We start from the raw sequence: 27,498 nt of genomic DNA, 5'->3' as shown, positions 1-27,498 counted from the left end.
TTGATCCCTGCTATGAAGTACCACAGTCTACTCCTGAAGTTTCCAGCTCTGAACATAGTTTTCTCTGACTACCTTTCATAGAATCATTTTTGTGTTGCATATGAAGATTACAAAGGAGAATACTTCTACAACTGTGTATGAATATGTGTATATATATTGAAGATAAGAGGAATAAAGGTAATTTTTAAACTGATATGTCAGGAAATTGAATTTAATTGACTTTTGTCTGTCATTGTAAAAATAGTGATTATGATCCTACTGTGAACAGAAACTTTGGTGTTGCCTAATGATATCTAGGAATAGGCATTAATATAATTAAGCTTAGTTTATAAAGATATATAGAAATTAATTGTGGTTGTTCAGCCCTAAGCAGTAGCTGAGTACCACACACTGCTCATTCACTCCCAAAAGAGAAACAGACAGTCCCTGTGAGTTCGGATAAGGACACTTTACTGACAAAACCACCATGAAAAGAGAAAAATAACAACCCATAGTAAATTGCGCTTTTGCCTGGTGATAATAAAGTACCTTATTGACCCAACAATACGAGAGTGCTGCACAACATGAGGACCAACCCAACACCCCTGCTACACTCAGACAGGCCTAGAGACACTCAGGAGTGCTTCTCCCCAACAAGCCCCTTTTATGGGGAAGTGATGTCAGGTGGTGTGGAAAACAGCCCAGGCTAGATCATCTCACCTGTGCTACATCAGCTCACCTGTGCTGACTGCCTGGGGAGGTTACCTCTGGCCTGGCCAGAACCAAGACATTAATACACTTACAGGGTGTCATTCATACTTGATGCACACATTTTCAATACAATTAAAATTTGCTATGGTCACATCATCCATGTTGAAAGCTAATTATTACAAATCAAATACTTTTAACATAAAGACAATCTGAATTTCCATACCCTTAGATTTTCTAAAGTAATCCAAGAAAATAATCCAAGAACACCTCTGAAAACATTCTTGTAAATAACCGTGATGCATAATAACACCCTTGTATTATCAGCTTCTAAAGTGACTGATGAAAAATAATTTGTGAGATTTTGATTAAGTAATTTTCTGGAAATTTGTGATAACACAAATAAGTTCAAAACCCTCAAAAATCAAGTTAGAAGAAGCTCCAACATTTAAAGCTATTTTACGAATGGTATCAGATCTTGTAATGTTGCGAGGATGAAGGTAATCTTGAAATGCTTAGAGTTCTCACATTTCTGTAGCTCTATGCAATAAAAACTGTAACTCCATGCAACAAATTATGGGTATATTAGATAAGTATATTTATAAAAGAGTTTGTAGTGTTTAACTTATACAAGCTTCAATTAATTCTGAAATTTCTAAAAGATATGTGCTTTTTACAGTATTTTTTATTTCAAGAATCTGCCTCTATCTCTAAACGCAATTTTTACAAAAAAAAGAGATTAAATTTCAATTCAGGAAGAACTTTTGAAAAATTTTATAACCTAATCTAATATTTTGCAACTCAGAATGCTGCTTAAGAATTATTGACACCTCTGCTAGAAGCTGTTAGGAATAGAGAGTCTTATATTTTCTCCTACCTGGAACACTGAAATACTGGATTGAAAAACTTGACCCAGCGATTTTTTTCTATGTCTCGCTTGTTCTGTGTTTTCAAACTCATTGATATATTGGAACTCTACACTTCATGAAGCTTCTTACATACATAAAAACCTGTATTATACCCTAGCTATGTCACCATTGTAAAGAAAGAATATTTCCTTTTCAGAGCTTCTGGTCAAAACATAAAATAAATATTTCCCAAGCAATAGTTTAAATCTACTTCTAGTTTTAAAAAAGCCCTGGAAGTAGCTGAGGGAGCCAGATGTATCTGGTGTAGAAAGAGTTAGGTTTCTTAGAATTAATTGTGTTACAGACTGGGGAGACATGCATAAACATTCTTTACGTGGTTTGGAAGAATTATATGTATGAACTGGCAATTCTTTGAAGAAGAAGGTATTTTTATGACATTAATAGAAGCCACAGATATTTCTTGACATAAACTCAGCATATTTACAATTTACAGCCTGCAATTTAAAGTTTTGTTGAAAAAAAACATACTTACCATTAAACACGCCTATTGATGGAGACAAAGATCCACAGACTTTGCATGAGCTGTATCATAAAAGAGTTTCTTTTTTGCTTAGCACTATTTATTCAAATAGACAAGGGAAAAAAAGATAGTTTAAATGCTTATGAGCTAAGTGGTCCTAAATGCTTTTATTTTTCTGAGTTTGATTCATACGAAGGCGGCAGCCTTTTCTCTTTAAGGTAACCTGTCATAGCTGATATATCTTCTGGGACAGTCCTCTATGAGTTGTGTGCTCTATTCCGCTCCTGGCAACCCATAATAATGTCACATTCAGAAAACCTCAACTCTAGTACTGCAATTATCACTGTTTTTCCTTTCCAGTTCAGTTCACAGCTCTCTTAACCCAACCACATCTTCATGCTGCAGTCTTTTCTTCTTCTCTGTCCTTTCACACTGACAAGCTCTTTTCCTGTTAGCAGACTTTAACCAGCAAAACAGCAGGCTTTGAGGAACTTTAATCATAAATCATAATGAAGAAAAGCAAGATCCACAATGTTCGAACTGTGGAAAAACAAGCCTTCTTATGCTAAGAAGGACTGGTCTTAAGCAAGTGACAGTTTATGAATGAGAGACAAGAGATACTCAAAAATTATCGTGTTGGATCTTCCATGCCCCTGATTGAGTTGGTTTATAGTGCCTTTCTCACACCCTTCACCTGCTCCAGTGTGCGGTCCCATCCATGGGAGACAGTCCTTCATGAACTTCTCCAATAGGAGTCCTTTCCTACAGGGCTTTAGGTTTTCACCAGCTGCCACAGCATGGGTCGCTTCTATGGGATGCAGTCATAAAATCATAGAATGTCTCTCAGTCTCTCAGGCCCAGGCTGCTCCAACCCAATCCTCCACGACTTCAAAAGTTCCGCCCCAGCCGCTCCAAACCTGCTCAGGCATGGATATCTCTCTCTCTTGCTCACCACTATGTGTGCGTGTCTCTCTCTCTTGCAGGCTGCAAGTACTGGCAGAGGCTTGCTCAAACACGGGTCACAGTGTCTCCTGTATGTCTCCCCTTGCTCCAGTATGGGGCCTCTCCACAGGATGCAGGTGGACTCTTGTCCTTTTTCATGGGCTGCGGGGGGACACCTGCTCCAACATGGAGGTGGAGCACCTGAGGCGCCTCCCCCACAGCCACTGGCCTCGGTGTCTGCACAGCTTCTTACAACTTCTTGCTCCTTCTCTGGTGGCAAAAAGTGTCTGCTTGCATTTTTTTTTCTTCTTGTGATTTCCAGAGGCTCTGTGACTGTCGTTGATGGGCTTGGCCTTGGTGTTTGCTCTGTTGGGCCTGCAGAGAGCTTCCAGCTGCTTCTTGTAGAAGCCATCCCTGCAGCCCTGCTCCTCCTTCAGAACCCAGAGACGGAAAACTACAAGAAGAACTTAATGTCTTTTTCCTCCCACAAACTCTCCCAGCTCCATACTTCTGACATCCTCAGCTTCCCTGACAAGCAGTCGGGTATAATAGGGATTTTTTTCAATTCACATTTTCTGAAAATTGAATATGAAAAAGACATCAAGAAAATATCCGAACTTTTACTACATTATTCATTTTAAGACATAGTGATATTGGAAAGTGATTTCATACCTTTCAGTTCACAGAACTAGCCATATAATTTCTTGAAGACTGAAATACTACTCACTTTATCTTTTTTTCCCATAATGCAACTCATTTTATAAGCAAAAACCTTACAGATTGCCTGTGCATCTAGTTATTTACTTTGAAATCTTTCTAAGCATTAATTAGTGCTTCTGTCAACATATTCATTTGTGCCATTCAGAAGACATGCAAACCATGCACACACATTCTGTTGCCCAAGCTCCTGGTAAATTTGGATTTGAACAATACAATAAGGTACTTTTGAAAAGGATTTCAATCACACGGGTTTTTTAATATGCCATTTTTAAAGCAGAACTTGGAGATATGTTTTTGTTTTTTTTTTTTTTTTTCTACAGGCACATTCTGCAAACTATATGAGTCAACATCCACTCTAAAAATCACATAAAATAATTTATTCCCTAAACATTTTTTCTTGTGACACTTTTAGAGAGATATTTGCAATAGTAAAACAGCTGTAAGAATGAAAGTGTGCAGACATGTTATTTCATAATGGGGTGATAAACAGGCATTCATCAGTACTCAGAAGTATAGAGTGATTACTAAATGAAACCTGACAAATTTCCAAATTCTGTTTTTGAAATGTTCAAAACAGGAGAACAGTATGCAGCACACTACTGGAAGCAGAGACAGACGAGAGTTGACTAAAATTCCATCTCTTAGATATATTTTACTGAATTTCTTACAGAGGCTCAAGAAACTGCTATATGAAATAAATAAATCTTTGTTGTTTGGGAGGGGGGGTTTGTATATATCAAGAATGGGCAAATGACTTGTACAGATATTTGCTTTTCTAATCTTATTGAGCACAGAATTTTGCTGACAGTTCTTGTTCTGGTTTTCCTTTATCCTCAGAGTGTGGAGGACTGTTCTCTTTTATAAAAGCTAGCACAGCCTGTGGCAGACAAAGTTGTTCCCACATAACTGCCCCGATGAGCCGTGCAATGACAGTTGTGTGACAAAAATGTGGCCCCTACTCTGAATGCCTGAACATCACGTCCTGAGAGAAAGATGCCAGGCACATCCTTTAGCATGTGCAGCATCTCAAGTGGGAGATAGAGTGAGACTGTATCTGCCATTTTAATGGACAATCTCTTCACCAAAAAGTGGGTGTCAGGTCAGCTCAAGATAAGCATGAAGGCAGGCAAGTGTATCTAGAAAATGTTATACATTTAAATAGAGTTTCCAGTCAGATAAAATATCTCTATTTGAAGAAAGGAGGGAAATATGCCATTATTAAGTTAGTGTTATTCTATCCACTGCTTTTGAAAGAACTAGATACTCATTTTTTGTATATTTTTGTAATTTTCAGGCAGGTGTTTCTCTTTAGAAATATTCCTCTTCTCTTTCCCTTTTATAGATCTCTTTTATCCTTTTCTTCTTTTATTCTTTTAAGGAAAAAATGATAGAAGAAATAGGAGAAAGGAAGTAAAGATTTTTTTTTCTAATCTCGGCACCCCACCCCATAATTTTACAGTGAAGTTATAAAATATATTGGTTAAAAAAAACAAATACAAAAACAACAAACCAACCCAAACTTATTTGGACCATCTCTGATCATAACTAGTTCTTCAGATACAAAGATGATTGTCCAACACTGATGCTACTGTCCTCTACAACCACAAATCAAATCAAACTACAGTAATACTGTCAGAACACAAATGCAGAATACCCGTTTCTCCATTGAGTATCCATGGGTTGTTTTTCTTTTTAACTCCTGGATGAAATAATTTCCAGCTCTGTAATAGTATTTTGAGTGCACTATTATTTCCTCTTTTTACCCCTTCTTAAGCAAAATCCATATCCATTACCCTCTAAAAATGCAACAGTTTTCATAATTATTTTTAATGGAAAAGTGAGTTTTCCTGTTGTATTACCTCATAAAGTTTAGGAGGGATAAAAGATGAGTTCTGCCATTGCATTATTTCTTTTTTATTTATTTTTGATGCTGCATCTCTCTTCTCACCAGAACTCTCTAAGTACACACTAGCCTCAAAAAATCCTTGGAATTAAATAATAGTGTTTCACATAAATCACAATTGAAATGCTGTGATTCGTGAGGTGCATCATTTTGAGATTTTGGCTTCAGTTATGTTCAACATATTGCTTGCCATCAGAGCTCAGCTGGCTGTCAAATTCCATGGGGTTGTTCCTTCCCTGGGCTCTGGATAATTTTAAAAGGCAGAATAATGAAAAGTGCATAATAAATCACCAATACATATCTGATCTGAATTTGCAGAATCATGATAAAATGATAGAAATGTTCAGGATTTGCAAAACTTGGAGTATGATGTCTAGTCATTGGCTGATTATTCATATTTACAGCTAATGTGGTTTGTAAACTTTGGCAAGCCAGATTTGGGAATTATTTAATGGAACAGTTTGGGATTAGGTATTGCATATGTTTCGGTCTCAGGCTGGTTTAATAGGACCCTCACATTAGATTCACATGTGAATCTAAGTGTTCATTAACAAACCCACAAGAGTCTGCAAAGATATACATTTTTTTAAAAAATGCAGTTTGAAGAACATTATCTGTTTTTTAAAATCTCCAAAAGCTTTTGAGCCTAGTGAGAGCTTTATTAAAGTTAGTATAGGAATTCTAATGTATTTCATTGAATTTCATTGAATGCCTGCTCCTTTGCGAACTTTCTTACAGACAAGAGAGTGCACTTTTCCATCTTAAGTTATTTATGTATATACACCTGTATCTCTAAAAACAAAAAGAAAAACGAATAGTTTACATTATGGTAATTTTATTTTTAGCCTAATGAAGAAGGCTGAAACTCTCAAAAGCGTGAAGACATATAAACTCAAACAGAGTTTCACAAATGTGAGGAGTCTGAGTGCTTGTGAAGATGTTAGTCCAAGTGACTAGTGGGACAAATTACAACATGACAGACTTTCTCTAAAATAAACTAAGCACAGTCTTTAAACCACTTGCAAATACAGATCTGAGACAAGAGGACTAAGTATTAAAGAGCATATTCATTACTCCTGAGAAAATAGCTCTTTACATATGTTGGCATAATATTTTAGAAGTCAGATATATTTTCAAATGATTGCCTTTCTGTTAAATTCCTCAAAGGGGAGCAAGAAAAACAATTACCTCAATTTTAACCATGGCAAAGGCAAGCAGCACAGCAGAATGCTGGTTAGATCCACATTGATTGCATGAATGTTGATGGAAACTATGAGATGCTGTGTGAGACTGTTACGGATAATAAGAAACCACTAGTTTTGCTTTCTAAATTTTTAGGACTCTTAAGGGGGTTAGAGGGATAGAGAGGATTTACATGTGTAAGGGGGAATCCTAATGATTTCTGTGAGTATTTAACTATCAGATGCTCTGGCCAGGCAGATAATTTTAAAATGAAATACTAAAATATTTTTTTGCATCCAAATGGTCTGTGCATTTTCCTAGCCTTTAGGAAATTTTACCGACTACTATGATATACACTGAAGGTATATTTGCTGGAATGCTTTACTGTGAAATCTTGTTACCTCTACTAATGTTATACCCACTACCAGTATTTATCCAAGAGGGTAGAGGGAGGGCTGTTATGTGCTTGGATTATTGCAAAATAAGGGCATTGTACTGGATACACTCCCTTATTGTCTGCCCCAGCCTTATGCTATCATGCTCAGGTCAGAGGGAAATAACACCATGTGTGTTAGCTGGTCACAAGAAGCTAAGACTTTTTGTAGCCAGACTCCACATCTTTGCTTTTTATCTCTTGCATTATTTTCAGGGTCATAGACAGGTGGAACATCTACTTGTACAGGAGTCAAAACCTGTAGGCTACACAAAGTAAGAAGCCTTTGATTCCCACAGCTTCATAATGTTGTAATCTTGTACTCACTTTTAAATGGTTTTAAGGCTGTATATAAAGCATCTGAACAAAACAAACAGGAAAGAAAAGAGATCCAACTCTAAAACCATTTCTGAGTTACAATTTATACAGCTGCAACCTTTTCTTCCCAAATACTAGCAAGGTACTGTAGCATTTTGTATCGGTTTTCAAATTGTATTGCATCTGAATATTTCATGTGTTAAATGTGTTTGTTTTAAAGACTGCAATAAATTAACTGTTGCAATAAAATATGTATTTCAATCATATATGGTTACAAGGAATGTTTACACAGAATTCACAGAATTATAGGGGTTGGAAGGAACCTCAGGAGATCATTGAGTACAACACCCCGCCAAAGCAGGTTCCCCAGGACAGGTCACACAGGTAGGCATCTTGAATATCTCCAGAGACGGAGACTCCACAACCCCCCTGGTCAACCTGTGCCAGTGCTCTCACCCTCACTGTGAAAAAGTTCTTCTGCATGTTGGTGCTGAACTTCCTATGCTCCAACTTGAAGCCATTGCCCCTTGTTCTGTCTTCTTAGACTATTTCCCCCTGTGTCCACACTTGAGATATTAATAAAATCCTCTCATAGCCTTCTTTTCTCAAGGATGAACAATCACAGTTCATTCAGACTTTCCTCATAGGGGAGATGCTCCAGGACCTTAATCATCTTTGTAGCTCTCCACTGGACTCTTTCAAAGAGATCCCTGTATTTTTTATACTGGGGAGCCAAGAACTAGATAGAATAATGGATACAAAACTTTTAGAGAAGGAACATAAAGAAACTTGTTTTTTGTTATTTACTTTTATTTTTTTTCAACATTTGAAAGTGAAACAATTGTAGTGGTTACTGATACTGCACTGAAATGACTAAGGGTTTTCTCTAGTGTATATGGTGCTTTTATATCTGTCTTAATTTCCATGTCTTTTTTGGAACACCTTTCAATATAACTAATTTGTTTTCTTCTGTTTTCATAAACATAATTTTTGTTGTCTTGCACGTCTTCTTTACACACAGGATCAGTCCACTAAATTTGACTATTAGATATCAACTTCTAACTGATAAGACTATACGGCAGTTGAGCTGTTCAGTGTAGTCAGAATAATAGAATAGCTTCGAAAAACAGTAAAAAACCTGAGACTTCAATTTAAGTGCCATTTCATTATAAGTGAGTTATCTTTAAGCAACTTCTTCCTCTGTCCTTATTACTCTGATGGCAGAAATTCAGTGGGGCACAATTTAGTAATTTAAATCCTCTGTGGATTTTCTGTCATTCCTACATTGCTGTTCTCCCAAATAAAACAGACTTGAAAAAATTCTGTCCACTGGCACATTGCAAAGATTAAGAAACTAGAATTTTGTTAAAATGAGATGTGATTAGAATCTTGGTAACCTTTTCCCAGGTTTGGACAGTTCTCTACAATCAAGTCTATATTCCAGATGAAAACACATCACTGAGAAAGCGACATTCACAAGCTCTAAGAGTTTGTACTGTGAACAAAGACAGGGATATTAGAAGGTGGCAGGAAGTGTAATGCAAACTGTCTTTTCTGAGCAGTTTCTGTATGCAAATCTTCTTTGTACCATAGCTTGATTTGTTCCTTGCTATCAATAGAATATAAATCCTTAGAAATACCCTGAAGTACATGAAGGTTTTTGTTTCATCTCCGGTGAGTTTGTTTCATTACAAGCGAGTTCTTTTCAGACAATTTCCTCCCCATTCATGTCAGAGTGTGACTCATAGTTTCTTCATGTTTCTTTTAATATGTTGAATGGGTAACAAAAGAAAACTAATTTATTTCTTTCTTTCCTCCTTGAAGGAGTGCATAGGACATAGACTGTTGCAGAAATAGGTGAAGAGCTTTAATTCCAAGCAATGAAGCCCAGAACAACTTATGATGCTTTTGATAAATGAGATTAATTTAATATCTCCTTTTCAGATGTCTTTCAGATTTTTTTTTAGTACTAAAGAGGACAGACAAAATAATATATAAAAGCAGTACTTAAAGAGCAATGATTAGAATTATCATTAAACTAAAACTTGATTGCTGTCTCCTTATTCTAACGCATTTGGAGCACCAAGAAACAACTCAAAGTTTAGGTCACAACTGTTGCTGTACCTGCAACTATGTCTCCCGAGCATTGCCACTGGTTCCCAGTTACCATGAGAATGCTCAGGATGACAGTACTACCCTCTGATGTTGCTGCTGGCAGGTACACAAAGGCTCTTATATTTTCTCTTTTCTTTTTTCTTCCTCATCAGCTGTACAACAGCTAATTAACTTTACAATGAAGTAAAGCTTTTAAGCATCATAGAATGTCTTTATTTTTCTCAAAATGAAAAAAATAATTAGTGGTATATTTAAATAACAGTCATGCTGTGTTTTGGCAAACACTATCATTGAAATATATATTACAGTTAGAATAATAGTAGATTGGATTTAGATATTCATATCTTAAGGTTAAAATCTTGAACTTCCTCAAACTGCACTGCTGCCAAGGTCTATATTTGCTTTAAGATTTCCCCAACTTAAAATCCATGATACATCCGACCTGTAGGAGATGGTGAGTGCCCATCCAACAGTTGTAAAAATAAAGCATGACTACAGAACAGATATCTTCCACTGAAACTCTATTACCTACTTGGGTAAAATCGGCTAGACTGGAAGAACAGAAAAAAAGAACAGAAAAGAATAAGAACTACTACTGACCACTACTGACTTCTCATTAGGTAATGTTCTTGAGCTGCTATAGGAGTATCCTTTTGTTGTGAAAACCAACTACTTAATCTGTCTCCAAAACATACTTTCCTAAGAGGATTTTTTAACCCCTCCTTAAAAATGAAAATTTGAAAAGTCGATAATGAAAATTTTCATTCATCTTTGTAAGTGGAAGCTCTTCTTCATACCATCATGCTCCTCAACCGAAATTGGCAGTGCCATTTTCAGATTTTTGTAGCAAGTTCCTTCATATCTTTTTTATGTATATAATGGAACCACTGAAAGTACTCAGTACATGTAATAATAACAATATGATACACAAAATTTAAAAGGTCTCATTGATCTATCTCTATGGGCAAATTCAGAACTGTCTTCACTGCTTCCAAACTACCACCAGAACTCCAGTGCAGAGCACTACATCACTCACACTCTGAAACATCCTGGGCTAATATAACTCTCATATTTAAGGTAGTAATTTAATATTAGCCTAATGAAAGAATAATTAAATTCTGAAAAAATATTACTCAAGTTATACTGATACTGATCAAATTTGGTAGTCATTGCGGAAGAAAAATATCCTTTAATAAAGCACTTAATGCTGCTATACACAAAAGTTTTAGTATCTAACTCTTTCTTCAGTGTTATGGTTACTCTTGCAGTACTTCTGTGAGTTCTAAGGTAGACGGTTCCAGTCTTCCCAGAAGCAGTTGGTATAACATTAAGGTGAGTCATCAATATCCCAAGCCCTTCATCAGAAAAATGGCACTGTTGTTATGTTCTTTTCATTCACCCTAGGTTCCACTTGGGGCTATATTTATGTTTTCTATATCACATCTATTTTTTGCTGTGCATGGAATAGACTACATATGTTGGCTACTTGCTCCTTGTTCTCTTTGTTTTCCCTAAACCTAGTTTTTACTAGGCTTCCAAATTTACATTCCTCCGAAGATCTGATATTGTTCAATGAAGTTTTGCCTAAAGACTTATAGCTTGAATCTTCTGCTTTCATCCTGTGCCCACACTGTCAAGATCTCTGCTGTCATTCTCCATCTGCACAGCTCTGCACTATATCTTCAGCCCAGCATTACACATTACTGTCTCCTACAGCAAAATATCAAAGGGATGGTAACAATAGACAATACAACAATCATACAAAGCTGAGCTAAAGCCAAAACTAGTTAAATAATGTCTGCTTGATCATTTATATAATTTTATATAACATTTATAACTGTTGTTGTAAATAAATGAATAAATCAATTAATAGTTGTTTTCTCACAGTTTCCAATACCTAATTTTAAAAAGAAGGTAGCTATTTCTTCTGCCTTTCACGTGTCTGAACTCAAGTAGAACACTGTTACTTCCAGTTAGGGAACTTTTTATTGTTTCATTATCAAGTGCAAGCTATAATGTGAACTTTGCTAATGTGATGTGCAAAATACCTGAGAAGGAATTACAACATAGGATTTTAACTGAGCTTGATGTAGAAATAGAAGAATTTGAAGATAACTTCTCTTTAAATTTCATTCAGTAGTAGTATGCATAAAAGTCTATGTAACGGAAAGATTCTCTGTATTTTAATACCAACTTGAATTGTCATTACATCTGATGAGAGCAGTAAATGATAATTCTTTTCTCTTCATCAAAAATAGAAATAAAAAACTGTTATTCCCTCATATATTTGAATTGCTTTTCTTCAAGAGGTACCATGAGTCTACAAAGGCAATAATAGTCTCTAAATACTCTAAATTCAATTAAAAAGATGTACAAAAACAAACTAAGCACAGGACTATAGAAAAAAAAAAATCTCAAACAATACGAAACCAAAAACCAAACACCACAAGAAAAACAAGGTCATAACTTGCAATAAGAAAATGTACCTAAAATCAGAGCAAATATGGATGCACTTTTCCCCAGCTTTCTAGTGAGAGTGTAGCTGTTTAAAGTAGTAGTTGTTACTTAATGGTATCTGAAAGGAGACTACATCAGGCAACAATTCCTAAATTTTTTCCTTCTCTTAGTCCTCCAGTGCTCTGTCTGTATTTCCATTAACATTTCTCAGGGTTTTATTATTTCCAGGGACTCCTTTCTTATCCACTGACATTTCCAGGGTCATGGTGTTCAATTTAGGAAGAACTACGCTGACATCAGTGCATTTTTTGAGGTTCTTGTAATTTCCAAAAAGCATCAGCAAAACTTTGCAGTTATTAGCATAGTTCACTTCTCAGATAGTGCTTTAGCCATGTCAATATGAAAATGAAAGGGTAACTTTCAGGCATGATATTAAACAGAAAAGGCGTAGAAAGAAACAAAATAAATTTTGTAAAAATACATCTGGATATTAAAAGAAAGTACAGTCACAGAATCACAGAGCATTAGGAGTTGGAAGGGACCTCGAAAGATCATCTAGTCAAACCCCCTGCTGGAGCAGGATCATCTAGACTAAATCACACAGGAAATTCACTTGGAGTTTTTCTGGCCTACTGGTCACAGCTGATTCTAGATTTAATGAGCAACTACTTGCATTAGAAATGCTGGAAGACTTCTTGCATATATTCATTCCGGTTTTGGCACTTCCCTCCCACCCCTAAAGTGATGAGTAATTAGTCTTTGCCTCTCTGTAAATCCCATATAGTCCTTGGATGATAAAGTGGTTGCAGTCACATAGAAAAGGGGGGAAAAATAACAGGGGAAGCTGGAGCTAGATGCTTTTGCAAATTCATTGCAAGTTTCATTTTCTCATCTGCTCATACATTACACATATTCATAAGCTATCCAGAAAAGAGGTGACTAGTGAGGTGACAAAGTTTTCTGGCAGTATTAAATTATTCAGGGTAGTAAAAGCAAAATCTGGCTATGAAAAGTTGCAGAAGTTTACAACACTGAGTGAGCAATAAAAGATTAAATTCAGTGATGATAAATGTAGAATAATGAGCAGATAGAATAACCTCTATGTATATATACAATGAGAAACCTTAAATAATTTATTAACATTCAGGAAAGAGATGCTGGACTTATTGTTGGCAGTTCTACATCAATATCAGATCTATCTTAGGAAGTGCTCAAGAAGCCCCAAATACAGCTTTTTGAATGACTAGAAAAGGAATAAACAAAAAAATAAAGAATATATTTAAGATAACTTTGGAGTTCTGTTTATCCTAGTCTCACGCATAATGTAGAAAAAATAGAATATGATAAAAAAGAATAGTGAATCTTATGAAGTAGTTTGGGTTTTTTTGTGCCAAAGGAGTCTATATAGATAGAAAAAGAGGCAACTGTGGAATAAGTTAGAGGTCAATAAAATCATAAATGGTTTGGAAGATGTGAATAAGAGCATCAAATGAACTTTCAAGGGAGTAGATCTTGCAGAAAACAAAAGCTTTGTTTTACACAAAGCGGCTAACTTGTGAAATTTGTTGCTACAGGATATTACAGATGACAAAAAAATAGGTTCATAAACCAGACAAATCTGTGAAAGAAGTTTGAATGCAAAAAAATCTGCTTATACAGGCAGTGATGCTCTCTAAATAAGTTTGTTGGAACTATTGATTTTCACCAGCAGAAGACTGGTCATTTTTGAGTGAAGTTTTAATTTCCTTTACTGGTGGAAGGTTTAGAATTCTTTGCCTTGTATTCAGCATATCATATAAAAACACTTTTGGAAGATAGAGCTGGAAATTCACAGTTTGGGGTTTTTTTTAATGCACAGTTGTGTAGGATGGTTAGGAATAATTGGAAATAAATTTAATACATTTTGTTGCAAAATCCTGTGTTACTAATCTAACACCTGGCAATATATATGTCTAGATAACACCACTGCACAATGTATTTCTAAGTGAATATACTACTAAAGAATGTGTATTCTTTTTAGTAACTGAAGTCATCTTAACTTGCAAGGAAAATTATGACTTTTAAATGTAAGTTTAAAACCTGTTATGATAGGTATACTTCCAGCATTCAAAGCTGAAGAAGATCCCTTTTGTTACTGCTGAGACAAACTCAAAAGACGAATCAAATATCTAATAGCAGTGAAAGTTTTAAAGTAGAACATCTTTTGAGGTTTTTTTTTGGTTTTGGGGGCTTTTGTTTTGTTTGGGGCGGTCTTTTGGAGAGTTTTGTTTTGGATTTTTATTTGTTTGAGGTTTTTTGTTTTGTTTTGTTTTCTGAAAGTAAAGAATAGTGTTAGGAGAAAGAAAAAGTGCACGGAGTAACTACGAAAAGGTAGGAAGTTTCGTCTTTTGAAATTACCCAGGGAGAGACTATTGATCACAAATGATTGCAGCTGATAACAAGATGATGATTTTTTTTTTCTGTCAACGAGATCATGAACTGTGTTTCAGATTTCTAGAGAAGTGTTTTTGTAGCATGAGATGAAAAGTATGTTACACGCCCTAATATGTGCACGAGGGCATGTGAAAGTACAAAGTCAACTGGAATAATGTTGGAGGAGTGTGCAGTATGCAGTTTTATCCACATTACCTTTGAGAGCAGTCCTGGAGTGAACTATCCTAGAATGAGTTCCTTTGTAGAATACTAATAAGTGTAGCAGCAGCTCTGTGGATCAAAAACTTGAATGGCTTAAAAGAACTGTCTCAGCACAGAAATGAGGCAGATCAGATACTACATCCAAGCTGCTGGGCTTGGTATTGCTATTTCTAGAAAGAAAGTCTTGTGCTTTTTGATCTGTAAATCCCAGACAACAATCCACCATGAGGAAAAGCCATTAGGTTCGTTGAAAAGCACCATCACAGAGATAATTGAACTAATCATTGTTCCTAACCTGACCTACCTTCAATGTGACATTCATAGACCCATGTTATTTTTCTAAGCGCCCCTCCCAGCTGTTCACCTATTACATATGACAAAAAAGAGAATAGCACATAGTGTATCTGTTCTTGAGTGAGAAAATATGGCTACTCTCAGCTGTTCCAAGAGGCAAGATGTGGTAATTAATTGACAAATTTTACTGCAATATATGAAATGAAAACACATTCACTTTACCTCTACATTCTTATTTCTCACAAAAATCTGTTTTAATATAAAAGTAGCAAAGATTATTCCATATTTTTCAGCTGTGGCCCTCAGGCAACACATGAAAACTGATCTTAAATAATTTAACCGAACTTTCTGGCACAAATCCTTGGTGTGAAATTGGAAGACAAAAAAGGAATAGTGATTTGTATCAGAATTTTGTGTAAATTACAATTTATGTACTGAATAAACTTTGCCTTTTCTTGCAAAAGTTAAATACTTCAGACTGTTGTATACCACTCAGCTATCCTTATCCTTCAGTTAAGGGGAGTTCTTAGTTATGGCATTTCTAGAAAATAGAGAATAAATATGCAGCTATTTGGTTGTAAAAGGAGTCATCTACCTTTCAGAAGAGGCAGTATTTTTTTTTTAAATATGTATAATAACCCTTGTAAAAAGGTGCTTTCTTAATTCCTCCATGGCAATATCTAATCTTGTTTATACTTTACTATATCCATAGATTCCTTTATGATATTCATCATCACGACGTTTCTGTGCTTCCATCTATCCAATTTTCTGTAAAATAAGTGCTTGCTTTTAGCACATATCAGTTCAGTGGAAGGGAGATGAGAATTTTTAAGAGATGACAGAAAAAGCACTGGTAAAATAAAAGGATTCATTTTACCCAGCTCAGACTATAAGTGATTAGCAACATGAAGGATTTGTCTAGATATACATTTTTTAACGGTACCTGAAAGAATCAAAGTCTAACCTGTACTGTGCAGTGTAAAACATGTCCATCATACAACATTAATATCACCATCTGCAGGCCATCTCACTCTCTTGTACTTTTTGCACAGCACCATGATCAGGTCATTAAAGAGGCTTGCTTTCTTCTTTCATTTTCTCTTGATTGTGACTGAAATGCCCAATATTCCAATTACCATTTATATGGAAAGGACTGTCTTCTTCCTGTAGATTTCCAAGGATTCAAACCTTCTTGTATTTACTGGTTATGTGTGAAAGAACTTATATTGGCCTTTTAAAGTATTGTCTTGTTTCTTGTCTTCCTCAGCTTAATTTCATTCTGTTGACCTTTTGGATGCTGAGGAATGCATATTCAATCATATGTGTTTACATATATGGCCATTGTAAAAATTTAGTCTTTTCCCACTATATTGCTCTAAATGAAACAGGTTATCTGCAGAAGCATTGAGAATAGATTTATTCTTGCATAACTTAAAAGATGTGGGCACAACTAATATTACTATTATGTACTAGTATTGGCTGGGATAGACCTAATTTTCTTCACAGCAACTACTATGGTGCTATGGGCTGGATTTGTGCTGGAAACAGTGCTGGTAACACAGGGATGTTTTAGTTGCTGCTGAGCAGTGCTTACACAGAGCCAAGGCCTTCTCTGCTACTCACCCCACCCCACCCCACCAATGAGGAGGATGGGGTTGCACAAGGAGTTGGGAGGAGACACAGCTGGGACATCTGACCCCAGCTGACCAAAAGTATGTTCAATACCATATGATGTCACGCTCAGCATGTACAGCGCGGAGAAGAAAGAAGGGGGGGTGTGCACAGTGACAGCATTTGTCTTTCCAAGTCACCATTACAGGTGATGGAGCCCTGCTTTCCTGGGGAAGGCTGAGCACCTGCTTGCCCATGGGAAGTGGGGAATTAATTACTTGCTTTGCTTTGCTTTGCTTGTGCAGCTTTATGCTTTACCTATTAAACTGCCTTTATCACAAGCCATGAGTTTTCTGACTTTTACTCTTGCATTTTCTCCTCCATTCTGCTGGAGGGGGAAGTGAGCAAGCAGCTGTGGAGTGCTTAGTTGTCACTGGGGTTAAATGGTTTGATATTATTAAAAAAAAATAGATGGGAGATCTGTCTTTTCACCCAACTTCAGGGAAAGCTGAATGGCATTATGCTTGTAATTTGCCAAGAAGACACAGAGTTTAGTAGGGGAAATCAACACACAACTTGGGTATGCAGTGTATGGTATATGCTTTTGTGAATTAAGCAGAATATATGGATATTTGTGAATTAAGCAGAATATATGGATCATACTGGTTTGTTTCAGTACTTTCACAAAAGCCAGTCAATTTCATACCTGCATGTCAGAATGTCCGAAATGTCAGATTCTCTTAAACACACATTTCTATCTACTTTAAAATCCACCCTATTATATAAATAATGTTAGCATTTTTCATCTCTTGTATTATGTTGGACTCTTTTTGATATCAGCAGATGTAGAAAAACCTAATGTAATATTATTGCAACTTCTTCAGACTGTTTGGACCCAAACATAGTTGATGTGATTCTTCAAGGAAGGTAATAATTATTAATAATAGTAATTATAATAATAATAAAGAAATAATACCTCAAGTAATGAACAGCACAATTTCTCACTACCCAAATTCAATGCTGTACAAGACCCCCAGCTGACTTACCTCTCAGTCCACTGCCAACTATAAACAGAACATGATGTCATATGGTATGGAGTATTTCTTTGTTCAGTTTGGGTCAGCTGCCCTGACTGTGTCCCCTCCCAACTTCTCGGGTGCTCCCTATCTTCATATTGACAGGGCAATATAAGAAGCTGAAAAGTCATTGACTGCTTGGCAACTACTGAAAATACCAGTGTATCAACATTATTCCTAGCCTAAATACAAAAGACAACACTACACCAGTTACTAGAAAAAAATTAACTCTATCGCTGCTGAAACCAGGACAGATCTTCATTTGAACTATTGAGTAGTTTGAAGTGCAGCATTTTCATTTTTTTTCTGTAATTGTGAATGACATTAAGATTTATACTGTATGTAGAATTCTCATACAGAGTGAAATTAAATCCCAGAAATGACAGGAAAAGGTGATTTGTGGACTATTTCTTATGCCCAAGAAAGTGGCAGAGTGCACTGATGAAATACATAAGTACAACTATGTGGTTTTGGTTTTTGGGATATTTTTTTTTGGTTTGGTATTTTTTTTTGATACTCTGAAACAAAATGAAGATGTTCCAGTGTAATCTTTAAAAGTGCTTCAGTCGCCCTGTATGAATGTTTCAGCATGGACAGTATCAGCAGAGATGAGATGCTTTGCCCACTCTGGGGAGAAAGCTGCTTTCAGTCTGGAAGTTACGTATGTATGTTAGCTGAGGCCCAGGACTATTATAAAGCATGTATAAGGTTCCTGACCTGGAACCATCTCACAAATTACTTGCCTGGAACATAGACAGAAGAGTTCAACTCTGTCTTTTGAAACATATCTGCAGTCTCTCTTGAGTACTTAAACTAAAATGGGGGGATTCATTGCCCCTTGCATTAAGCATCTAAAATGCAATTTAGTTCTTCCATCTAGGCAATAATAAAGGTAGCTTGTCTGGGAGAGTTACATTTGCTTTTCCATTGTAAGACATATATCTAAGATACAATGTTTCTGTCTGTTCTGACTGCTGAGGAAATGCAGTTGAGTTGCTTAATAGCAGCTGCCTAAGATTTAAATGATGAAGGCAGATGAGTTGTAATAATGATAAGCAAATTGTTCAATGTATATGAAATCTACCAGTGCTGTGTTTTAGAATCCTTCCTTTTAAGCAGAGCCACAACAGGTAAAAGGTGCCATGGAGATGGTTCAGTAAATCATTAAACCGTGTCAAGCTTTCTTATTCGTCTTCATGACGCAGTGTATAACAATAAAAATGGTGAGCAGGGCAATGATGATGGTGTTTCTGACTGTCAGTTTAACTCATTTTCCAAATCCAGAGTAATTTCTCCTCAATCCAACAGGTAGATGGAAAGGGCTTACTTCTACTGCATTCATAGTAAATAATAAATGGAATTTTATGGAGAGCTATGTCATATACATGTAGAAGTCCAGTTTGAACCTTTTGATTTTTGCATTCAAATAGACATCTCCCTGGAGATTTCATTGAAGTTGTGAATTTTTAATCTGTTTCTTTATGTGATACATTTATTCTGTCTACTCTTAAGGAGCTCTAAAGTACACTTATTATATCCTTAACAGTTTTTTGCCGTAATCACTCAGCAGGGTCAATATTTTTAAGTGTTTATACTTCCATTCCTTTTTTCAAGTTGAAGTACCTATTTGGTGGAAGAAAACTCATAATTTCTGCTTCATTTTGGTTTGCTGTCATACCTTTACAAAGGGGTCAAAGTTATTGAAGTTGTTATTGAAGGCTGTAAGGACAACATCAGATCCAAAGAAACCAGCATAATCTAGTGATGATATGTAACTTTCACATTACCAAACTTCCATAAAAATTCTTGGAAATAAATTCATATTAGCAATCATGTGAAAAAAAAAATTACCTTATTTGTTAAAGTAAACATCAATAATCCATTCATCCTCTGGAATGAAATCCAATCAGGTTTTTCTTTTGTTTTTTGTTTTTTTTTTTTTTTTAATGGAATTAAGCATCTATCTACGTGGTACACGAAAACTAAGAATTTGCTTCTTTCATTCTCTCAGCAAAACACAACCTAAAACGTCAACAGTAACAATCAACACTCCATTAGAAGGGGATGTTTTGTTATACTGTGCTTTGAAAAACTGTATGTTGTTTACTTATCATTAAGAAGCACAGAAACATCCCCATCTCTTATAGTAAGCCACTTTATATGGTCTTCATTCCCATCCTTAAGTGCTTCATTTGATGGGCAAAATCTTTTTCACTGAGATGAAAATGGAGTAGGGATCAGGCCCCAAAGACCTAATGAATGTTATGAAAACTTGAGATAATATTTTTCAAAATGTATTCAGTATAGATGAAAACAAATAAATGAGAAAAAAAAAAAAAAAACTTGCAAATGAAGATAGTCAGAGTGAAATATTTTTTCACAATTTTCTCAGAATATCTTATGAAGGTCTTCCAGAATTTCTCATCATGCATTCAGTTTTAAAATGGCCAAAAGCCAGGGTGGAGGTTGCACAACAGTTGCTCTGATCATCACCTTTATAAACATTTCATTTTTATTTTCCAAGAAGAAGAAGAAAATGAATAGAGCAAAGATTTATGCCATTGAATGTCATAGCTGATTACCTCTAGAAATGAAAAGAATGCAATTTTTATGACTTTATTTAAAGCTGAGCTATTTTTCATAAGCAAATATAGCTAGGCCAGACAGTTTTAATTTTTAAGAATGTATGGCACACTCTGGTATAAATTTGTAAAGTATGATATGTTTTTAGAATCAGTGTTTTCCTAAATAAAACATTCAGCACAATTCTAGTATGCATAATATTTCTGTTGTAATTTGCAATGATATTAAGACAATAATTTTTCTTAGTAAGATGCAGGCACTATGAAAATACCATTCACTGAAAATTTACTTCTAGGGATGACTTATGGCTACCGTATGATGCCAAAATATATTTATTATGAAATTTCAATAAACTGGCTTCTTTTTTCAGCCAGTGGAATGAAGTTGCGTGGAGAGATGGATATGCAAAAAATATGCAAAAAAGCCTCTATGAAATTCAAGGATCATTGTTGTTAAAACGATATGGAATAGTTGTGTGTGTGGCATTCACTTTTTTATTTATTTTGTAGGACAGATGCAAATAGTCATATTTGTGTTATACAAGCTGCCTGTGCCTGGCCAGTATAGATGGTGGTTCCAAAAAACCTTTTGATTCCCTACACACCTCTATGTGCAGTGCATGTACAACAAGCTATTCTCAAAAAATGATGTATATGACAGATGAATTATTTCCTCTTGGATCCATTCTGGAAAACATACAATTTTTGTAAGAGCTCAGCAAAGGAGTATGTGAGAAGGCAAGTGCATGCCCAAGTCTGTTCACATGAGAGCAAAGAGGAACTAAATGTATAACCGTGTAGAAGGTGGCAGTCATTGGAAGAAAGCTCTGCTCTGAAGTCTGTGTGCAGGGTTCAAAAGCTTAGACATCACATGTTGCCTGAAAGTATGATGCCCAAAACCAGGGGTGCAGTATTTCTACTGTTGATTTAGTTATCAAAGTACATCAATATTATTATAAAAATATTCACAGTGGAACAATGAACCCAGTGGATATATTTTAGGAATAAGTATAGATAAGTGTCTTTATTTCATTTTATTTGTTTAACTGAAATTCTGATATAATGAAATACTTCTAATGCTGATTCCCCTGTCACACACAGATGCCTCCATTTTCTAGTTTATCTTCTCTCTAAAACCTCATTAAGAGACTCTTTACTTCCTGTAGTCATTATATTTCCCAGCAGGAAGCAAGGAAATTCCAGCATTACCTACCACTGAGCAAAAAAGAAAGCCAAAACAGAAAACAGACAATGATAACACAAGGTTTAATATGCCAAAAATCTACACTGCAAATCTGTAAAACTATACTGCAAGTTAATGACAAAGTCCCCATAACTTGAAGCCACAATGGACCTTTGAGGTAGAGCACACTTCACTTTATCTTAATGATTCCTAATGAGCTTTCCAGCAGCCAGTGGACTCTGGGTACTTTGCACATCTTTGCTCTCAGCAGCAAACAGAGGAGCTCCTTTCCCATTACCAGGCTCTAGTAGCTACCTTGGAGAAAGTAATGTCAAAGTGTATAATCTTGGGAAGTAGAAGCAGGTTACAAGTTGCTGTACCGTAATTTTCTTATTCTCAGGGCACTTGGTTCAAGCGGATTGAAAAATTCATCCAGCCCTAAAGACAGACTCCTGACTTGGTGAGACTTTTGAAGCAGATGCATCTGCCCTTTCTTTTAAAGTGAGCACAGCTGAAAAACCTGAAAGTATTTTTAGTGTCTGCAACAAGTTTATATTTGACCAAAACCTGAGAAAACTCCTTACTGGATGAAAGTGCTTATAAACAGACTTCCCCCTTGTCCATGTATCCTGACAGAATGGTCTCCTTTGAATTTGGATCTCAACCATCCATTTTTAGCAACTGGTTAGGTTACAATCAACTTCACAGTCCCAACTGAAGTCCCTTGGAAACCTTTTTTCTATCAACTTTGAGACCTCACTGTGTACACTACAAGAGTCTCAGTCTTTCTTCTTATAAACTTATTCCCACTCTCATTCTCTTTGTGCTGTCCTGCTTTAGAAAAGTTTCTCTCTTGTGGATGTTTTTTGTCCTCTAAAGAGAAGAAAATCTTCTACCCTCTCCCATGAAAACTTTCTAAAAGGCTGGCAGCAACTACCACCAACTAAACAAGCATCCTCCTTTCCTGTTACCTGGCCTTGTTTCTTAATGTGGTAACATATAGCAAAACAGTCAGCAAGTAAAGCAGACACCATTCCCTGCAGCTTGCTTTTCCTGACCTCAGCTTCAGATTTGTCCTTTTTTTGTCCACTGCAGTGTAGCTAAAATAAACCTTTTTAAAATATTTTAATATGTAACTGGAAATGTTCTTCGTGGGCAAATTGGTATTGGTGGGTTTATCCCATATCTCCTACTAATAATCAGGACCGTGGAACAGTGAAATTTTGATGTTTCTCACAAGAATTCTCATGACACGAACATTTAGCTAATCAAAACAGCCACTCCCACAGAGTAATAAAATGTACTTCAATATTAAATTTCATATATTTGATAAGAGATGACTTGTAGTCCTTCAAACAAGCCCTTATTTCACAAATTCCAATAGATAGAAATAACTTAAACATTCCTATTTCTCACTCGCACACCAGCTATTCATAAAACATAACCTCTTCAGGCAGAAGGGTGGGTATTGGGTTAGAATAATGGCTTCTTAATTTTAGACACCATCCTGTATTCTTGCTAGAGCCTAAGAGCTGCAGTTACCTTAATTGGATGTGATTTTTCTGGTTACTGATATTTTGAGCAGGTTGGTAGCTTTAGCATTATCTGTCATGCTACACTATGACATGTTCTAAGAACAGTTGGTAGGGGTTGAGGCAATGGTGAGCAAAAACATTCAAAATGAGCTACTAACACCAAAAAAAACATAGGTGGCAGGGGAAAGTTTAATATCCTGAGAATTATTATGCCTTGAGAACAGGGTCAGTTGAAAAATTCTCCTCTTGAGGAATCTTCTCCTCACTAACTCTTATATTCTCAGATTATAATGAGTACAGGACTCCTATCAACCCAAACCCAACTATTAAGGAATATAAATTCCATATTACAAGTTTATAAGGTGAAAACACTTAACCTAGAGATGAAATCTCTGGAAAAAATAATAGGCTATTAATTCTCTAACTGGAAAGCTGCAGTTTTATTTGGTACTAGCAGTTTCTGAAAGTTCTTAAACAGGTGTGGAGATATATGTGAAGGATTCTACAAACCAAACCATGTGTCTATGATATTTCAGTGGTATAGTTTTTGAATGCATATATTCCTAGGTGAAATCATAAAGGTTTTGTTCACTTGTTTCTGTGAAAAAGCGCTGATATTTCTATTCAGTTCTGTTCTAATACACTTGATGCCTTCCTGTAATATTAATCACTCGTAGAAAGAATAGAAATCAATAAAGCTCTGAAATATAGCCATGCAATACCAAAAATAAGCATGAAAAAAAGACAGTTTATCTAATGTATTTCTAAATGCTTTTGAAGCTTGTGCCAGCATTGCATACAGCAACTGTTTTTTTCTTCTGTAGGCAGCTGCTAAAGCTATTCATTTTGCAAGGTGTGTTTGAAGGTAGGTGATATACTTCCTTAAAATTATTATTAAAGTCTTAAGAGTGAATTCTGATCACCAATACTCTGGTGAGCATCTAGCCAACTCCACAGAGTTATTCTAATTCATATTGATGTCACATGGTGCCACATTGATGAAAATTTGGTTCTATAATCCTTTACTCCACAAGTTGTTTATGTTTGCAACTTTCTGGCTAACAAGAAATTTTATGCTGATAAGCAATTTTCCCCCAATTCAGAAGTTGTCAGCAAATCTTTGACTCTGCAAGGACATACGGGAAGGCTTTGTTTATCTTCAAAAAAATAACTCTGAAGAAAGTCTAAGCATAATGCAGAAATACAAATGATATTGCAGGGCATTTTCTAGTGTAATTGCATAGAATTAATTATGGTCCTGTTGATAGCCTCTTTTTAACCAAATGCAATAAACCAAAACTCTGTTCTGTTGAAACACAGGAAAATCTCAGAATGCATTCTCAATAATAATGTAAGAGTAGGTAAAGAAGGCAAGAATAAAATTAATATCTAGAATCTACTTATGAGTTAGCTGTTGGCATTTAAGGTTTAATTGTATAATTTATTTATTTGCTTAATTTGTATATGTGGAGGTTATAATCTTCTACATATTATGGACAGGCTTATATTAGCCACACTTGCAAATAAAGTTGTATGTTATTGCTGATAATCCAAGTGTATTCTGCTTGCTTCTCTAGAAGATTAAGGGTAAAAATCTATGATTGAGTAATAAAAACACCTACAAAAGAAGAAGGCTCAGAGGACATTAATGTGGATGTCCTCATGAAGCTAAACCCAAGTAAGAACAGCATAAGAAGTGATCAGAAAGGAAAGCTGGACTTAGCTCAACACAAAGGGAACCTTGGACTAGCTATATCCATGAAATGGATCTACCATTTGCAGAAATTGTTTTCCCAGTATTAATCAAAAAGCTGTGAATGTCTTGAACTCTCCAGAAGAGCATGGGCTCGGCCCATATGTGTGAAAAACAACCAACCAATAGAATGAATTTTGAAGAGAGTAACAGACTGGAGCTGGCTTCAACCCATTTGTTTGTTCCTGGTGGCTGGAAACACCCAGTGTCATGAATGTGAGCATATAGAGACCATTAACAGGAATCACATTACTATTGTTATTAAACCACATACTGAAATTCCTCTATTCTGTGAACTGTATTTGCATTGTAATTTTACCGTACTGATATATCGCTCTGGTAAGTCAAAATCCCATGTAATATCAAATATCTACAAGTGAACTTGCTAATAAACATTAAACACTCATAGTGGAATGTCTAAAAAGGAGCTGCTCAAATAGTATGGTCTCTCTCAATCTGCTGATAGAAAAGTGAGAATTTTAATGTTCTTTCTTATGTTCAGATAATTTGACTCACAAAACCTCTTGAACAATAAGCTGAGTATCTTGTCTAGTCACTTAGTGTCCACTCAAGACAGTTTCTAAACACTGCATGAACAAGCAATGTTGTCCATTACATGAAAGGTTAATTCAAAACAATTGTTAAGCTTGGGGATATAAAGCAGAGGATAACAGGTTTTAGCTTTTTTTTTTTTTTTAATTTTTTTTGTTCAATACCAACCTTGCAATCCAATCACTTTTTTCTGAATGTAAATATTTTTTTCCATGGAAGTATAATATTTCTTGACACTTCCAATGTATTTTCTTATCCTAATATCTGCATCAGTTTTTAAACACTAACTAATTAATCCTCTTAGCATTGCAGTGATTAAGTGCTGACCTCATATGAAGTAAGCTGCACTGCTAAACTTTATTGTTTTGCTGCAAAGTTATACAATATTTGATGTGTATAGTTACATATAAAAATATAATTGCTGTATTTTAAATTGTTCATTATGCACAAAGACTTTTGTTGATTTTTAAGGTAGCTAATTCAGCATCTTTTTTTCAAATGTTGTTATTAAGTTTTGTATTCTGTTTCTGAAAATGTTCATAAGCGGATGGCTCATAAAGAAGAATAGACCAGATATTTCTGATACTTTCCCTTTATTAACCTTCAAGTTTTTCAACTATATTGAGCTCACTATATTTCCTGAGCCTGCTAAATTTTCTCTGCTTGCTCACCTCATTTTCCTTCTTGACATGCAGTAAGTAGGAGCAGTTTCTTCAGTGTAGTTTCCAACTTGTACTGTGCTTCAGATTTGCAAGATTTCAGAGTATCCCATATATCACAGAATCACAAGGTTGGAAAAGACCTTTGAAGATCATCGAGTCCAACCATTCCCATCCTGTGCTAAACCATATCGCAAAATACCTCATCAACCGTTTTATTGAACACGTCCAGGGAAGGTGACTCAACCACCTCCCTGGGCAGCCTGCTCCAGGCCCTGACAACTCTTTCAGTAATTTTTTTTTCTAATATCCAATCTAAATCTGCCCTGGCACAGCTTCATGCCATTTGCCCTTGTCCTATGTCCTGTCACCTGGCTGAAGAGACCATTGCCCACCTCTCTACAACCTCCCTTCAGGTAGTTGTAGGTGTGATAAGGTCTCCCCTCAGCCTCCTCTTCTCCAAGCTAAACAGCCCCAGCTCCCTCAGCCGTGCCTCATATGATTTGCCCTCCAGCCCCTTCACCAGCCTGGTTGCCCTTCTCTGCACTTGCTCAAGGACCAAAATGTCCTTTTTATGGTGGGCAGCCCAGAGCTGGACACAGTACTCAAGGTGTGGCCTCACCAATGCCGAGTACAGGGGCACAATCACCTCCCTAGAACTACTGGCCACACTGTTTTTGATCCAAGCCAAGATGCCATTGGCCTTCTTGGCCACCTGGGCGCACTGCTGGCTCATATTCAGCCTGCAGTCAACTAACACCCCCAGGTCCTTCTCTGCCTGACAGCTCTCCAGCCAATCTCCTCCAAGCCTGTAGCTCTGCATGGGGTTGTTATGTCCCATGTGCAGCACTCTACACTTGGCCTTGTTAAACTTCAGCCCACTGGTCTCAGCCCTTTGGTCCAGTCTGTTCAGATCCCTCTGAAGAGCCTTCCTACCCTCAGGCAGATCAACACTTCCTCCTAGTTTAGTGTCATCTGCAAAGGCACTGAGGGAGCATTCAATCCCTTCATTGAGGTCATTGATAAAAATGTTGAATAAGACTGGACCCAGGAATAATACTGGACCCAGGACTGAGCCCTGGGGGACATGAGCAGCCTCCAGATGGATTTTGTTCCACTCACCACCACATTTGGGCCCATCCATCCAGCCAGTTTTTAACCCAGCTGAGGGTCCACCTGTCAAGGCCAGTGGCAGCCAGTTTCTCAGTCAGAATGCTGTGAGAAACTGTGTCAAAAGCTTTACTGAAGTCCAGGTAGACAACATCCACAGCCTTCCCCTTGTCCATTAAGCGGGTCACCTTGTCATAGAAGGTGATCAGGTTAGTTTGACAGGATCTACCTTTTGTAAACCCATGTTGACTAGGCCTGATCCCCTGGCCATCACACGTGCTGCATGATAGCTCCCAATATGACCCTCTCTATGATCTTCCCTGGGACTGAGGTCAGACTGACGGGCCTGTAGTTCCCTGGATA

Source organism: Gallinula chloropus, assembly GCF_964237585.1.
Source record: "Gallinula chloropus genome assembly, chromosome: 1".
Lineage (NCBI taxonomy): Eukaryota > Metazoa > Chordata > Aves > Gruiformes > Rallidae > Gallinula > Gallinula chloropus.
The sequence above is the reverse complement of the archived record's forward strand: the minus strand, read 5'-3'. Positions refer to the sequence as shown.